The sequence below is a fragment of the Buteo buteo genome, chromosome 3 (genome assembly GCF_964188355.1).
Source record: "Buteo buteo chromosome 3, bButBut1.hap1.1, whole genome shotgun sequence".
Classification (NCBI taxonomy): Eukaryota; Metazoa; Chordata; class Aves; order Accipitriformes; family Accipitridae; genus Buteo; species Buteo buteo.
The window spans coordinates 29,816,416-29,834,004 of NC_134173.1; positions in this window are offsets into that span (position 1 = coordinate 29,816,416).

The following is a 17,589-nucleotide window of genomic DNA, read 5'->3' on the forward strand; positions in this document are numbered from 1 at the left end:
TATTTGTTATATTAAACAGAGTGCTCTTTCCACTGTTTTACATTCCCCTGCATTTTAGGTATAAAGAAAAAAATACTCAAAGATTGTCTTAGTTTTGATTGTTATGATCTGGCACAGTGTCAGCAAATGGCCATTTTGCTGTAACACATTTTTTTCCTGTAGAAATTCCCTTCACTGTAAAGTTTTTCTGAGTTCTTATGAACCATTAACATCTCCCAAGTTTTTTCCATTATCCTGGCAAGACTCATTCTCCTTCTCTTCAGTCCCATGCATGATACAGGCAGTACTCCCACGCATGTTCCCATCTTCAAGAAGGGCTTACATTTTCTGGTTTTTTTTCACCTCTCTATATCAAAATGCAAATGCTGTAATATCTCACTGAGAGGGCTAGAGCTGACAGAGCCTTACAGGTTTTAGAAAGATGCTTTTAGCTGTGTCTAGAACCACACTTACAGGCTCCCTGTCTCAGGTTGATTGACCAGCCAGCAAATCTGGTCTTTAAGGATTGCTTCAGGGACCTCCTTAGAAAATTATCTGCTTGTAATAATCAGACAGAAAAGCGAGATATTTCCCAAGAGCGTGAGCAGAATATTGGTACCAACAAAGACTATGTTTTGAAGCTTGCAAGAAATCAAATAATTAAATCATTAAGCACCACTATTAACAGCAAACCTGACAGGAATCTGGTACTGTACCTGAACGGTTTTGGAGGACATGCAGACCTATTCTAAACCTCCTAATGTGTTATGCTTCTCCATTGCCACCCGCATGACCTCTCCAAAGAAACTACAGGAAGCCAAGAAATACAGAAGTCACATTTTTTCCTGGCTCCCGCATGTTCTCTCTTCCCCTGCAAAGACCCAAAGCTCTGCAGGTGAGATCCTGCAGGTCCCAGGAGGAAAGCCAATATGGTCCTGAGAAAATCACATGGGAGTTCAAGTTCCTACTCCAACACTGTTCTACAGCTTCCAGCATGGGAAAAAAACCTGCTGCCTTAGTAATATCATAGCAGTATGAGGAAACAGTGAGGGAGAGAAGAGAAAAAGAAACTAGACATTTACATCAGCTACTGCCCCAAAGATTTAGTATTATTATAGTATCTGGTACTATGGTGAAAGAATCAAATGGATATTGTCAATTGTTACCACAGAGTGGAAACACAGTAGTAGAAACTCCTGACCATTGCCCTCCTCAGTCAATCTTCAGCAAATATGGTAACATCTATCCATTCCTTCAACTTGTCAAGCTTACCTTCCTATATGCACCTATTCTCCTCTGCTGCAAGTTATAAAAATAAGCAGGTTCACATTCCTTCTGCAAAGTTGGGGGGTTTTGTTTGGTTTTGTATTATTGTTATTTACACAGCACTGCTTGTCACAAGCATGTATGCAAATATAGGAAAATCATCTATATTGTGTATTGCCCCTCATGCATACAGATTTCTCTGCAACTGATTAGAATTGATGAGCTGGTTTAAAAAATGTGAGAAAAAATATGACAGCCAATGTCAGAGGAAAAGAATAAACTGTTTGGAAACGGCTCCCATACATACCTGAATACATAGAAGCCCCTTTCTGGATCTCCATCAGAGGGGAAAGGGTGTATGTTGAAGCAACGTAACAAGGAGAAGCTCTTTTGTAACTGGTTGGATCCCTGTGATAACAATTTTGGTGAGAATTAATTACATGTGTTGTGTACAATGTTTTCTACTTTGACAAGACAGAAACAACTTTATTTGTACTTTGTAGAGGGAATGTTAAAACCAGGTGAGAGCTCACCCCTGAATTTCTTCTTCAATGTGTCATGTGCATAGGGTGCACTCTGCATTGTGACTCATAACAGAAATTATTCCCTACCTTAAGAAAAGACAGGAAAAGAGAATAATAAACACAAAATACTAAAAAAGTAAATGCATAGATGTATCTCTTCTGTTACATAAAGGCACAGTAGTATTAACAATGAGATATTTTAATCTGGTAGTAAAGTCAAGTTTTAAGCATTAACAAAGCAAAACTAGCCAGGAGTCAGAAGAGCAGGCAGACTGAAAGGAATGAACTTTAGCGACCCTAATCTTCTTGGGACCTCAGGATCTGAAGACGGAAGTGTAAAAGGCATTTAATAACATTCATGTTATTTGCAGAGTAGGGAATCAGCTAATAATTTCTGTGATAGAAATTTGACCTAAGAAGGGTTTTAATGATTTGGTAGATTTCATGTTTTTGTTGTGAAAATCTGAGTGCATTCATATGAAGTATTATATATAAACAGACAAGTGATTGGTCACTTTGAAAACCAATCTGAAAAGCAATTTCCATTACATGAGAGCCAAAGATGGAGATATCTAAAACAACTGGCTGTGATTTTTTCTTTTTAAAGTTATACCAGCTTGCAGAATATAACCTAGAGCCAATATAGTCCAGATGAATCTCTGAGCTGATTGCACCACAAGACCTTTTCAAATAAGTCAAGATCAGAAACAAGTTATTGACAAAATATATTCTTTTATGTCAAGGTATGAAAAAAAGAAGCAAGAGTATCCTTGAAACTAAGTTGGGATGCTATGGTCTACATGAGTGGTCAAGTGGATGGGTGAAAACTGGCTGGATTGTCAGGATCAAAGGAAAGTGGTTGATGTTTCATATCCTGCCTGGAGCCCCTTTCCAAGTGGAGTATCTCAAGGATCTATCCTGGGACCTTTCCTGTGAAATATCTTTATAAACAACCCAGTACCCTCATCAGGTTTCTGAATGATGTTGGACTGGGTCTGCAGTTAATAAACCCAAGAGCAGGTCTGATACTCAGACAGGTTGGAGGAAAGAGGTGAAGGGCAACTTCATGAAATTCAACAAAACCAAATGTGAATTCCTGCACCTGGGATGGACCAATGCCTGAAAAAAGATCAGCTGAGGACTGACAGCTGAGGAGCAGCCCTGCTGAACAGTTTCTGGGGGTTCTGGTGGACGGCAGGCTACACAGCAGACAGCAGCATGCCCTGGCAGGAAAGAAGGCTAATAGCACTCTGTGCTATGTCAGCAAGAGTGTATCCAGTAGACCAAGACAGTTGATGATTCACCTCTTTGCAGCACTGGTTAGTTCAGTGGGGGGTGTGGCAGGTACACCCACCCTGATAGAGACTGAAACTGTTCAACTGAAACAAAAATTTAGAAGTTGCGGTTTGGGAGTCAAGCTGCCTGGCCTGCGTAGTGACTGTGACCACGTACACACTTGGGCCAGTGACGACCATCACATACACACCTCAGTTCAGGGATAGGAAAGGCAAGGCCCTTTGGCTGACAGACAAGCCCCTCAGCCAATGAAATGCTTTGGTCGAGAGAAGCTTCTTGACTGTTGACCATATATGACCATGGATCAGATTTGACTAGGGTATAAATGGAGGTCATCAGAGGGCAAATTGAGCCAGTCTTCCTCTTCGGGTCTGCAGCTGGGGACTCTCCCCCTGGGTTGGGATGCCGCTTAAGGAAACGCCTCAAGGTTGAGAGCCCTCATCTTTTATTAGAGATGCACAGTTGAAGAACAAGAGGCGATGGTCACAAGTTGCAACATGGAAAACTTACTAGTCATAAAGAAAAATTAAAGGTAAGTGAAATGCGCATTTTGGGTCATCATTTCTAAAGCTTAAAAATTCTTAAAACAGTTGTGCAGGTATTAATTTTCCCTTTGTTGTGGTTTAACCCCAGCCAGCAGCTAAGCACCACGCAGCTGCTCACTGACTTCCCCCCCCCCCCCCCGCAGTGGGATGGGGGAGAGAATCAGAAAAAAAGTAAAACTTGTGGGTTGAGATAAGAACGGTTTAAAAGAACAGAACGGAAGAAACTAATAATGATAGTAATAACAATACTAAAATGACAACAAAAACAACAATAACAATAATAATATTAATAATAAAAGGATTGGAATATACAAAACAAGTGATGCACAATGCAATTGCTCACCACCTGTCGACTGGTGCCCAGTTAGTTCCCGAGCAGTGATCCCTCCCAGCCCCACTTCCCCCAGTTTATATACTGGGCATGATGTCACATGGTATGGAATACCCTCTTGACCAGTTTGAGTCAGCTGTTCTGGCTGTGTCCCCTCCCAACTTCTTGTACCCCTCCAGCCTTCTTGCTGGCTGGCCATGAGAACCTGAAAAATCCGTGACTTAGTCTAAACCCTACTTAACAACAACTGAAACATCAGTGTTATTAACATTCTTCTCATCCTAAATCCAAAACACAGCACTATACCAGGAATTCTACTAGGAAGATAATTAACTCTATCCCAGCTGAAACCAGGACACCCTTATGTCATTGAGCCTGTGGTTTATTAATGTTGTCAGAGTTCTAAATGATTTTGATTAAAGAATAAATTTCATTAAGTTTAACACCTGTCTAATTTGATTGTGTGAACTTTCGCAACAGAGGGCCACCAAGATGGTCGGGACTGGGGATGAGGGGCTGGAGCACTTGCCCTTTAAGAAGATGCTGAAGGACTGGGACTTGTCATCCTGAAGATGAGGCAGCTTTGGAAGGGGGCCTAGCAGTAGCTCCCCAGTGCCTGTGGGGAGGTCACTGAGCAGGCAAGGTCAGGCTTTCTGATGAGGTGAATGAGACAATGACAGAGAATGGTGATAAATTGTAAGAGGGGATGTTCTGACTTGTTATAAGGAAAAAAAAATTGTTGCTGGTAGGAAAATTAAGCTTTGGAGAAGGTTACACTGAGGGGTTACACAGTCTCTATCCTTTGAGGTTTTCAAGATCTTTGTGGACAAAACCTTGAACAACCTGGTCTGAATTCAGTGTTGACCATACTTGGAACAGGAGGTTGGACCAAAGACCCCCTGAAGTCCCTTCTAACCTGAATTGTTCTATGATCTCTAAAGGATGTAACCTCTCCCTGCCACTCCCCAAGTTCCTCACAGCTGGAAATGAGAATCAAACAATTAAGTCTTTTCTATAACAGTGTTTTTTTATAGTTATAACCAGACTCCACATACATGGACAGTCTCAGTCCTGACTTCATAGCAGAAGGTAGTAATAAACTCGGTTGTCTGATGCAGGAACACAGCAAGTCAGACATTTTCAGTGAGGGACGAGAAGAGGGAGATAAAAAAGATTTAAAATTCTTCCATAAGTACAGGTGTCCTGCTCTTCTTGATTTGAGTAGTAAGCCCTGTCATCCTTAAGAACACCATTCCCTTGTTGCTTTTTTATGTCATCATCATCATCATCTCTGTCCATTTCACAAATTCTGGAATAAGATCCTAGACCTCAACAGTGTCTCCTCTCTTCTTTAAGTGTCAGGATATCTGGACTACTGATCTGAACAGAACGGACCCTGCCGTACAGAATCTGACAATGAAATAATAGGAAATTTGGAAAAGACTTCAAAATTTCTCGTCCAACTTCCTTCTTCAAGCAAGGCTTACTCCAAACTTAAATCAAGTTTCTCATGATCTTTTCTAGTTGTTCTTTGAAAATCTCAAAAAATGGAGACTCCACAGCATCTCTGGGCAACCTATACTTAACTGCTCTCATGGTAAAGATTTTTAATTTTTCTTTATGACTAGTAAGTTTTCCGTGTTGCAACTTGTGGCCACTGCCTCTTGTCCTTCAACTGTGCATCACTGAGAAGGTTCTGACTCCATCTTCTCTATAACCTCCCTTCTGGGAATGAAAAAACAGCAAATAGATACCCTGTTAGCCTTCTCCAAGTTAAACAAACCCTATTCTCCGTCTCTCCTTCTATGTTATATACTCCAGCTACCTAAGCTTTTTAGGAACATGTCACCAGACTCTTTCCAGGTTGTTGAACTCTTTCCTGTGTCCAGAGCTTTATGCAGTATTCGAGATGCAGCATCATCAACTGCCAGGTAGAGGGAGATGATCACTTCCTTTGATCCACTGGCTATGGATGTAGTTACTTCTCACAATGACACACAACTGACTTGTGTTCAACTTTCTATTCACCAGAACTCCTGAGTCCTTCTCTGACAGTGCAGTACAGGTCTCCAGCCTGTGCCAGGGCCTGGGGTTCTTCCATTCCAGTTTGCAGGCTGTTTTTTGTCCATGCTCCATGTTGAACTTCATCTGGTTTCTCTTGGACAATTCCTCAAATTTATCAAGGTCATGCTGAACACTATCTTCCTGCCATGTTGAAAGCATTGTTAAAGTAAAGATAAATGATACCCACTGCCTTCCCCTTGCCCATAGTTCTAGTTATGTTATGACAAAAGATAATAAAGCTGATAAGGAATGATTTCCCCATAGGAAGTCTGTGCTATTAGTTTCAAGCTAACATTTTTTCTTTCTTTTGCCTGGAAATGGCTTCCATGAGGACATCTTCCCTGGAACTAAAGTGAGGCTGTCTAGACTGTAATTCCCCAGATCTTTCTTCTGACATTTGTTGAAGAAGACAAGTGTTACATTTGTGTTTTTGTGCAAACCAGAGTCCCTCCCTCATTGATACAACCCCACCAAGATGTTGGAGAGTGGTTTTGAAATTACATCACCTAAGTCCCTATTTTACAACCACATTAAAAGAAGAGTTTAAAAGTAATACTGAATAATTGAAAGAACTTGCAGTAAAATATTTGTACATCTTACAAGTTTGCTTTAGCAGTCCTGAATGCTTTTTGCGGACTTGTGGTTCATAGGATCTACCATATTTTGACACAGTGATATTTGGATGAAAAGGAAGAACCTTACAGTTGGTTCACAGGCATACCTTTCCACAAATGAAGCTTGAATTAGAGCCTGGTAGTTTTAGAGATCAAAGTAAATGTGAATGAAGAAAACTGCATGAGAGTGTCACTCATTTTAAGGACATGTATTGTACAAAAGCCAATTATCACCACAATTTTTGGAAGATATTTAAGGTCTTCCAGACTTTGGTAGGGAGGGCTACAGAAGTTAGTTTGTTCCATAATACCATCAGCAAAGATTCACTTTAGGCTTGGAGCTTTACTACTGACTGCCTTTTCTGTCACCAATTATTTTGTGTGCACACCAAAGGAAATCAGTCAAGACTGACAGCAGCATTGATCCCGTTTCCCTCTGCCAGATGTTCTTCTTGTCCATCTGCTCACACTTGCTTCGCACAACATGAAAAAGAACTGGAGGCTGTGAGGTGACATTGCAATTAACCTTATAAATGATTTCCCTTTTGCAAATGAAATCAGAAATTGGGTCCCTAACTTACACAATTAAGTGCAATGCATCTTAGTCATTTTCTGTAATCCTCCATCTAATATTTGATCATTGATTTAATGTTTAATACTGTGGAATCATTGTTCTGTGTCCCTCATTTCTTGAATGTCCTTGATTTTAAGGATGGTCAGCAAGTTAGTAGCTTGATCTTGCAAAGCTTTACTAGTGTGAGTACTTTGATGAAGGCCAATGTGATTATTCACATAAATAAGGGTTTGCATGGGTAAATTCTTATATTTCAGACACCACATCCCTGTCTTAGTAGTCATCTTTAACTGTTTTCTTTTCTTTGGGGTTAGTTTAAAATTAACTGTATGTATGGAGGGGTTTATAGGTGTTAAATATAATTACTTTCAAAACTCAAATTTCCAAGCAACATGATTTGAAATTTAGTTGCTTCTTAAAACAGTTATTAATACTTTTTTTTTTTTTTTAACCATGGAAAATTGAAACTGACTGTCAATATCATTTGGCATCATGTGAATGAGGACATGCATAAGTATATTTGATATATACTAAAGTGAAACACTTGGAAGAGTGAATATTTTGGGCAGATATTTTGCCAATCTACCTAGATATTCAAATATCTTAATCCTTAAGGGTACATGTTTCTGTTATTCCAGACCTCTGATTCTGTTACGTAAAGGCTGCCAGTAAGTTGCAATTTTTTGAAGAAAACTACTATTCACTGAGAAATAAATGAAATAAGTGACCAAGGACTTGTTATAAGGGATGATTCAAATGACCAGTTCAGGATTTGCAGTTAGGGTTCCAGAGGTGAAAGCACACTCCATTTAATTATTATATCACTATTATATTGCTGTTATTTCATTTCAAACTCCCCAAATGTGTTCTTATTTAGATGAAAGTCCCTAGGTGACTATAATAAGCAGTTGTATTATGTGACAGCTGCCACCTTGGTCATGACCTGGAATTGAAAATTGAGTCTTCAGTTGATAAAAATGTTGGGTACTACAGCTGGAGCTGCAGGACTGACACCTACACTTTGCTATAGCAGCATGACTCTACACACAGGGCAAGAGGTACCACTCACTGCTCCATGTGTTGTTACAGCTGAACCCAGAAATGCAAGAACCCACCATTGTGCTAGATCTTGGTAGAAACGGCAGAAACTTCCAGGTTGCTTAAAGTAGCAGTTCCTTGTTTTGTTGGAAAAGAAAAATCCTATTACTCAGTCAGCTATGAATCAGTTTTGAAATGTATGCTTCCTCCACAATGCCCGGGGAATCTTCTCAAATTCAAATAGTTAAAATAAGTTACAATGTATTGCATTAGATTTTCCTGATAAATATAAAATATTAAACAGCATATGCTTAATAAGTGCAATAAGACCTGCCATTAATGTATACAATTTTTTTTGGTTTGGTTGAGTGTTTTTTTAGCTTTTGTGGAACCTGTTTTAAACCAACTGGGGAGGTTCATTACTTGTCGACCATAATAACAGCTGTATATTTTTCCTATTGTGTATGCAAACCTTCATCTTAGAGTTCACTGAAATAGTCTTGTTCCTAGTCTTGTCATCTTCAAGGTTTTCAGTCATGGGCCTTTTTTACAGATTGCAACTTTTATAGTGCAGGTCTGAAGACATTGGAAAAATAAATAACAATGAAGAATTCCAGATTTTTTAAATTCTAGCTTCTCTGCATGGAGATGATCAGATTAAGAGCACACAGAACCCGAAGCTGTCATGATTTTAAGTGTTATTAAATGAAACAGTTTTGTCTTTTCTTGAGAACCAACTGACTATGAGAACTTGGCAATTCTTGTCACATTGTTTACAAATAATTGACAGATTAGCTTGTGCTGTGTGCTGCTCATGCTTTACATGGGCTTATTCTGCAAGTAGAACATTATGCTAGGATTGATCATAAAGTAAGGTATAGTTCACTCTGAATAAGGGTGAATATCTTAGAACTAGATCCAGACACATATTACTCTATGGGAGTGTCCTTGGATAATGAAAGTTTAAGAGATAAACTTACCCCAAGCACATAGGCAAATATTTTTTCTTCATGTCACCTTCAGAAGTCAGCAACATTTTTTCTCATTGTGTATCTTTTTCAGTATTTAGAAAATGTGAGGTTAGAAAATGTGAGGTCAGAAGATGATGGACATTACCATCCTACCATACTGTGGCCCAAGGGAGGTGATATTCAGGATAAGTGAATGCCAAAGCTTATCCAGTGTTCATTCGTATTCAGCATCAGGTGAACCAGTTTTCTCTAGAGTAAAAACAAAGACACCTTCAAAATATATCCTTCCCTCCCCTCCCCTCCCCTCCCCTCCCCTCCCCTCTCCTCCCCTCTCCTCTCCTCTCCTCTCCTCCCCTCTCCTCTCCTCTCCTCTCCTCTCCTCTCCTCTCCTCTCCTCTCCTCTCCTCTCCTCTCCTCTCCTCTCCTCTCCTCTCCTCTCCTCTCCTCTCCTCTCCTCTCCTCTCCTCTCCCTTTCTTCCTCTCTTCCTTTCTTCCTTTCCTAATTGTGGAAATCCACAGTTATTTTGCTGTCTAGCCAATAAAGCAGCACTTTTCATGACTTTTTGTTCCATGTCATCACCACTTTTTGCCTCTTCACCAAATGAGAGAAAAAGCAATCTGTAAAATCTCCCACTGGTCACTGTCCCTTTTCCACTTCACAGACTTGCTACCAAGACAGTAAAAGTTACCACTTTTTTGCACAAGTTTGTTTATCTTTCTCTCTTTCTTTGTGCTGACCATTTAATTAAAGGTCAGGATCTATGACTATAATCTTCTTCTGGGATAATAGCTAAACCTAATAGGGTATCTTCTTTGTAACACTGACAGTCTATCACTGCTGAGTCCTCATGGTAGCTATTCTGTGCACCTCATCATTCTGCTGGATCTTTCAGTAGACACTGTCTTTAAAATCCCATTTGTACCATTTGGGTCAGGTCAGGAAGAGTAATGGCTCTAATCTCGTTGGAGTGATATTATTAATTTTGAAGCAGGTGAGAAGCAAGATGCTTTCTCCTGCCAAAGGACTCTGACTTCAGTTCTGCAGTGGGTAAACCCAGGTTTACTGCACATGACAAAATGACTCAAAGATTAAGCTATCATTTTTCATCATATTAAAACCTGTATGCTATGTTAAATCAATTTCAGAGAACTAAGATGGAGGACTAAAGTTTCCTTTTCCAGTTTCAGCCAGCTTGTTTTAAATTTTCTTAATAAGTTTTTAGCAGATAATAAGCAAAAGTAAACAGGAGTAGCTGTGAATCACAGCAGTATTCTTCTATGATCATAATCATATGCTGAGCTTTTTGCTTCTGGGCATAACAGGTGCATATTTGCTGATGCCTAAGAATTTGAGAAATTCACTTCACAATTAACAGCAGATTCAGCAATCTGACATGTTTAAATTTCAGGACCGACCTGTTGTTTATAAAAGCCATTAACATCAGCTGCAGTCGCTGTCACTTCTGAACATCCAACCAGGACTTTTTAGTATCTAGAAATAAGACTGCCAAAACGCTCTATGTGTGCATCTGTTTTGTGTACCCATTCAGATGGGTACTGATTTGGAGGTAAGCATCACTGCTTTGTGAACAAGAAGGTTAGCAAAGAACAGGATAGAATAGCAGGCTTTTTTTTCCTCTTGGTTTATGTCCCCATGCACCTTCACCTGAAAAATGGATTGGCTAAGCATACTGTGCCTGGGCCAAGGTGTTTCTATAAATTACACCTCCATATGAGAAATACTGAAAAAATAACAGTGCAACACCATTCCTAGAAAGGCCTCAAAATAGCTTTCTGCAAAGGCAAGTAGGTTTGTAGGCACTAAGACACAGTTCTTCAAGCCTTCTGCATTTACAGCTGTCTTTTGTTTTTCTATTGCAGTTTCTTGCATAATGTAGTTCCTTGATTCTAGTCCACAGATAGCTACATTTAAGCTGGCACGGGCTGAGAGTCCTTAAAACCCCAAACTGGTTTCAAAGCACTAGTTGAAGGCTGGTGCACATGGTGGATGGTTTTTAATACTGAAGACATGGACCCTAGTTCTTGCTTCAGCATACTGGGTTGCTCTCACAGTCATGTGAACTATTATAGACTATGCTGGGATAACCTTAGGTACAAACAGAAACTCAGCACAGGTGATAGTGAACATGCCAAATTAATTGTGTAGACCTAATTGAAGAAAATTCAGCAGAATGTATCCATTATGTTAACCTGTCCACTATATTGAATCACAACATTTGGAGAACTAAAAGGGAGATGGGGATCTGGTGGTTTCCCTTTCTAGTTACTATGCTACTAATATAATTCCAACAGATCATAAAAAAAGTAAACAGTAGTAGTTGTGCATGAAACATCTGTGGTCCTATCTAAATCAAATAAATCTTAAAAGAGCTCCACTGGGACTAAAAAAAAAAAAATAAATTAAAAAATCTGTATACTATAAAAATAGACTTTTTTTTTTTTTGCATTAAACATCTCAATTTTTCAGTTTTAAAATTTGAGGATTTGGTGATTTTTGTCACACTCAACCTTGTTGTCCTAGTTTCAGCTGGGACAGAGTTAACTGTCTTCCTAGTACCTGGTACGGTACTATGTTTTGAGTTCAGTATGCAAAGAATGTTGATAACACTGATGCTTTCAGTTGTTGCTCAGTAGTGTTTAGACTAAGTCAAGGATTTTTCAGCTTCTCATGCCCAGCCAGCAAGAAAGCTGGAGGGGCACAAGTAGTTGGCACAGGACACAGCCAGGGCAGCTGACCCAACGTGGCATTCCATACCATGTGACGTCACATCTAGTATATAAACTGGGGGGAGTGGGGGCGGGGGGATCGCCGCTCAGGGACTGGCTGGTTGTCGGTGGGCAGGTGGTGAGCAATTGCCCTGCGCATCATTTGTACATTCCAATCCTTTTGTTATTGCTGTTGGCATTTTATTAGTGTTATCATTATCATTATTAGTTTCTTCTTTTCTGTTCTATTAAACTGTTCTTATCTCAACCCACTGGTTTTCCTTCTTTTCCTGATTTTCTCCCCCATCCCACTGAGGGGGGGGGGGGGAGTAAGTGAGCGGCTGCGTGGTGCTTAGTTGCTGGCTGGGGTTAAACCATGACACTTGTTTGGAATCTTACCTGTATTACTCAAAAAGTTTACAATGACACTAAACATTTATTTTTGTCAAAAAATACTTCGTATAATAATGCTTTGTATAAATTGATATTTTTCAAGATAAAAACCCAATTGAACCTAAGAATCATCATTTTCCTTTTCAGCTCTAAGGTGGGATGAAATCAGATTTGCAAAATACTTGTCAAAATAGCAACTTCTCAACTTAACCAGTACCAATAACTTAGACATGCAATGTTTTCTATCTAAATATTAATACAATAAAAATAACATACATTAAAGCTGGTCAGCAAGGAGCTGGTAAACTTCTAAGAACCCTTATTCCTAGATCACTTTGGCATTGCTATGAAGAAAAGCTATTGCCAAAAATAAGAATCAAGTTCAGTGTCATTTCATGAGCTTAAAAAATACTTTCAGACTCTTCCTCCACCTCAACATATTGACTGCTTTGATTTAACTTTCCAGGGAGGCTGCCACTTAACTTGTGGGACTTTCAATGAAACATCAAAAGGACAGATTAAACATGTTGCACAAAGCTCACAGAAAGAGTGCACAGCTGGAGCACAAAGATGCATATTGCATCAGACCACTGAGGAGCACTCCATGCTCACTGCTGTTTCCATTGATGGAATTTAGCTTTTCCTCTTTGTGGGAGCAAAGAGGCTCCTTCTTGCTTCCCTCATGGATCTTCAGAAACCAGGGACCATCTTCAGATGGCCAAAGTTCTCCCTCAGTCTCTCTGCCCAATGACTTCTATTATTTGACTCCCACTCAACACTCTTCAAAAACTTTCAAGAATTCCTAGCCCTCTACTGATGGAGGGTCAAGGGCATGGAAGGAATTTCAGTATCCCAGGGAACTTTGGGGAAAATTCTCTATTCTGTACAGAGCTGCATTCTTTCTTTAGTCTGCACCTGCATAAGGGAAGGACCTACCTCATATTTCACTTCACTAATGTTCATTCCAATAGAAAAATTAAGTCTACGGTGAGACCTGACCTACTTGAGATATAAGGATGTGTATATTTAGGTCTGCAGTTTCTTACTCAGTTTCAGGATCCCCAGTGCCCTTTGTCCATTTGTATGAATAAAACAATTAGTAGTTCTAATAACAGCCCACTTTTTAGTAATGTTTCTTCCCTTTTAGTTTAACCACATATATAGAGTTATGCACTGGGTACTAATAGATCAGAAACTCAATCTTATGATTTGAAACTGGGTCAGATGTGGGCTAAGCTGTGTAACACAACTGGCTTCTCTCTCTAGGCCCAGTTCAATTTAAAGGAGCTAGATTTCCTTCTGAGCAAAGAAGTAATTTCTAGTATTTCCCACTGTAATGTGGAACCAGTAAAGCACAGAAAATAGTAACAAGCCGGTTTCTATTCTGGCAACTGCTGCCTTGTCAGAACTATTTTGAAAGACCCAAGGCAGAATCTTTACTAATGATAAAGAAAAATGATTGCAAGTGAGGAAAAATTCCTTTCTCTATGCTTACACTGCCATTGAGGGGAAAAAAATCCCAAGCTATTCTGTACAACAAACACATTTGTAAAGAAAACATTTACTGCAGTTAAATCCATAGGAAAAATAACTCCATGATTATTATTATTTTAACTAATAATATTTCTTTCAGTGTAAAGCCATGGTTTAAAAATTAAGCAAGCATGTTTTCAGGGCTTTTCTCTTCCAGTTTATACCATATGGTTACCACTTGTCTAATGTGAGATATGCAAAACACCCCACAGACTCCATTGAATCTTCTTCTTTTTGACATGACACGTGTTTATAACAGAAATAGAACCAGCTTTCTACCCTATTATTACATCTCCATAACATGGAGCTTTTCTACTATGTACAAGTAGGTGCCTTTTTTACCAGGACCAACTGTTCTTTCTATGTCCTGTGTGATTTGTACTGTTTTGATTGGTAAATTTACATATAGTTTGGAAAATGTAAATTAGGTCTGCTCCAGACTCCTGTTTTTTGGAGTAATGTAAGACTGAACCAAATTGTCTGCAGATATTCTTTAGCTTGTGTCGTGGTTTAACCCCAGTCAGCAACTAAGCACCACACAGCTGCTCACTCACTTCCCCAACAGCCAGTGGGATGGGGGAAAGAATTGGGAAAAAAAGGAAAACTTGTGGGTTGAGATAAGAACAGTTTAAAAGAACAGAAAGGAAGAAACTAGTAATGATAATAACAAAATGACAATAATAGTAAAAGGATTGGAATATACAAAACACGTGATGCACAATGCAATTGCTCATCACTCTCCGACAAATGCCCAGTTAGTTCCTGAGCTGTGATCGCCCCAGGCTGACTCCCCCCAGTTTATATACTGGGCATGATGTCACATGGTGTGGAATACCCCTTTGGCCAGTTTGGGTCAGCTGTCCTGGCTGCTTCCCCTCCCAAATTTTGTACCCCTCCAGCCTTCTTGCTGGCTGGGCATGAGAAGCTGAAAAATCCTTGACTTAGTCTAAACACTACTTAGCCACAACTGAAAACATCAGTGTTATTAACATTCTTCTCCTACTGAATCCAAAACACAACACTGTACCAGTTACTAGAAGGAAAATTAACTCTATCCCAGCTGAAACCAGGACAGCTTGCTTGATAATTTAATTCTTCATTGTAGAGCCTCAGTGCTTATTAGGGTCTTGAGTGAATCAAGCCTCTGCAATAATGGCCAAAAATGTGTCAGTAAGCCATCAGGAAATTCAAACTGCTGCAAGCAGAGGAACTATTTAGAGCTGCTAAAGTGAGAAGTGGTATTACGTAGATCATGGAAATGTTATCTTCTTAGCATTTTGGAAAATGTGAGGAAAGTTCAAAGTCATACTGATGCAATTTTTTAAAAGGAACTGGGCTCTTGTCTTCTCTCTGCATATATGCCTAATTTCTTCTGCAGAAATATGTGTATTCAGAGATTTCAATCCAACTGGAAGATAAACACCTGAACATGTAATTAGAAAAATAGTATTTTTATAATAAATGTTCTTAAAATATCAATTATATTGAGAAGACAAGTGAATCTCTGTCTGATTCTGAGATAGAAAGGATTTGCCAACTGAGTAGGATTTTAAGAGGTTTCAAATCCATTTTCAGTCCCATGTTCAAATTACTAGAGTGATATGGTCTGTTTGGGAAAAATTATGACTCTCCTTACAAGGAAGGAACATTTTCTTCACAGAGGAAAAGGCTGCTCTTAAAGGAAACACCTCAACAGATGTGCCAACGTAGCAATGAGAAGCTCCAAAATGAGCTGATCACACCTCCAGCATCAGTGAAATGATAGTCAAAAACTTGTCTTTGAGAGACCTTACCAAAGCAGTCAATAGAAGTAGTAAATGTTTGTCAGAAGAGGAAAAAAAAAAAACCAACCCAACAACTTACTTAGAAAGCTTTAGCAACTACTGGTTGAGGGTTTTTTTTACATTTTAAGAGAAATTTTTATTTAGGTGCTTATTAAAGTGCTGTCATTTGATAACCTAGATACACTTAGAAAGTAATGCAATTTTTCAGGCATTGTTTCATGCCTAAAGCTACAGTTTAAGCTTAGCCATTTCTTTTTATCAGCTCAATATTATGAGCATAGAAGTCAAAAGCCAAAATTGTAGATACCACACATGTGCTTTAAATGAATAGTAAATGACTTCTAGCCTCTGTTTGACTACAAACAGGGAGCTAATGCATTGTCAAGCAGTAGATCACCCTCAGGATTTCCAAGTCTCCTCAGTATCAATCCATTGTTTGGTTATTTTGCTCCATTTATGACCATATATGGGTAACGGTTCAACTTCATATAACATGCTGCAATCTCCTCTGCGTTCAAGGCCATCAAAATATGATTTTTATCAAGTGCAGCATCTATTTTTTTTTTCTCCTTTTAGATGAAAGTTGGAGGAAGAAAGGAAGAAGGGCTTCGTTGTCCAAACTCTTCACTTCAGCTTCAAACAAGCAAGCTGGCATTTTAAAATATGGGTGGAAAACAGAAGCTAAGCTCATGTCGTGGTTTAACCCCAGCCAGCAACTAAGCACCACGCAGCTGCTCCCTCACTCTGCCCACCCAGTGGGATGTGGGAGAGAATTGGAAAAAAGTAAAACTTGTGGGTTGAGATAAAGACAGTTTAATAGGACAGAAAAAGAAAAAAAAAATAATGTTTATGAAAAAAATCATAATATGACAATAAAAATAATAAATTAATTAGAATATACAAAACAAGTGATGCACAATGCAATTGCTCATCACTCTCTGACAAATGCCCAGTTAGTTCCTGAGCTGTGATTCCCCCCAGGCTGACTCCCCCCAGTTTATATACTGGGCATGATGTCACATGGTGTGGAATACCCCTTTGGCCAGTTTGGGTCAGCTATCCTGGCTGTGTCCCCCCCTAACTTCTTGTGCCCCCTCAGCCTTCTCACTGGCTGGGCACGGGAAGCTGAAATGTCCTGGACTTAGTCTAAACTCTACTTAGCAACAACTGAAAACATCAGTGTGTTATCAACATTCTTCTCATAGTGAATCCAAAACATAACACGGTACCAGCTACTAGGAAGAAAATTAAATCTATCCCGGCCAAAACCTGGACAGCTCAGTAGAAATTGGGGGAGGGAAAGAAACAAGCATAAAATTAAATTGATGTCTTCCTGAGACCTGAGAATATAGTTAAAAATAATGGTCTTAATATTCATTTCCTGGGGGTATATGAAGGGCAACAGTTTTTGAGAGACATTGTGATGACTCACACTGGATTGGAAAATGACACTTGCAGAGGAGAATGAGACCAAATCCCACGGGTTTTATACCCTTTTTACTCAGGCAAGTTGCCACTGGCACAAAGAAACCAGACTATAAGGGAGCCATGATAGTTAGCTCACAAAATCATTCTCTTCTTCCAATGCTAAGTTGTTCCCAGCAATATACTCTGAATTGTTTTGTCCTAGGGTGCCTAAGTGACACATGCAATGAAGCTGAAACCCCTGAGCAATCTCTATGTGCTCCTTAAAAATCCCATCGGTTTAATGTATAAAATAAAATCTTGAGACCTTTTAATGTCCTGACTATTAAGCAGTTGATGCTGATATTCAGACTCCATAATCTCTTCTTCCTTTCATCTCTTAGAAGCCTTTTACTGATCTTTGTATTTGTCTCGAGAGTGATCAGAATCACAGGCAGTGCAGTGTACTACCTGAATTAAACAACACATGGGCCTTGTCACACTCCACCTCCAAGAAAGAAAAGTGTGCGTCTTTCTTATAGGTCT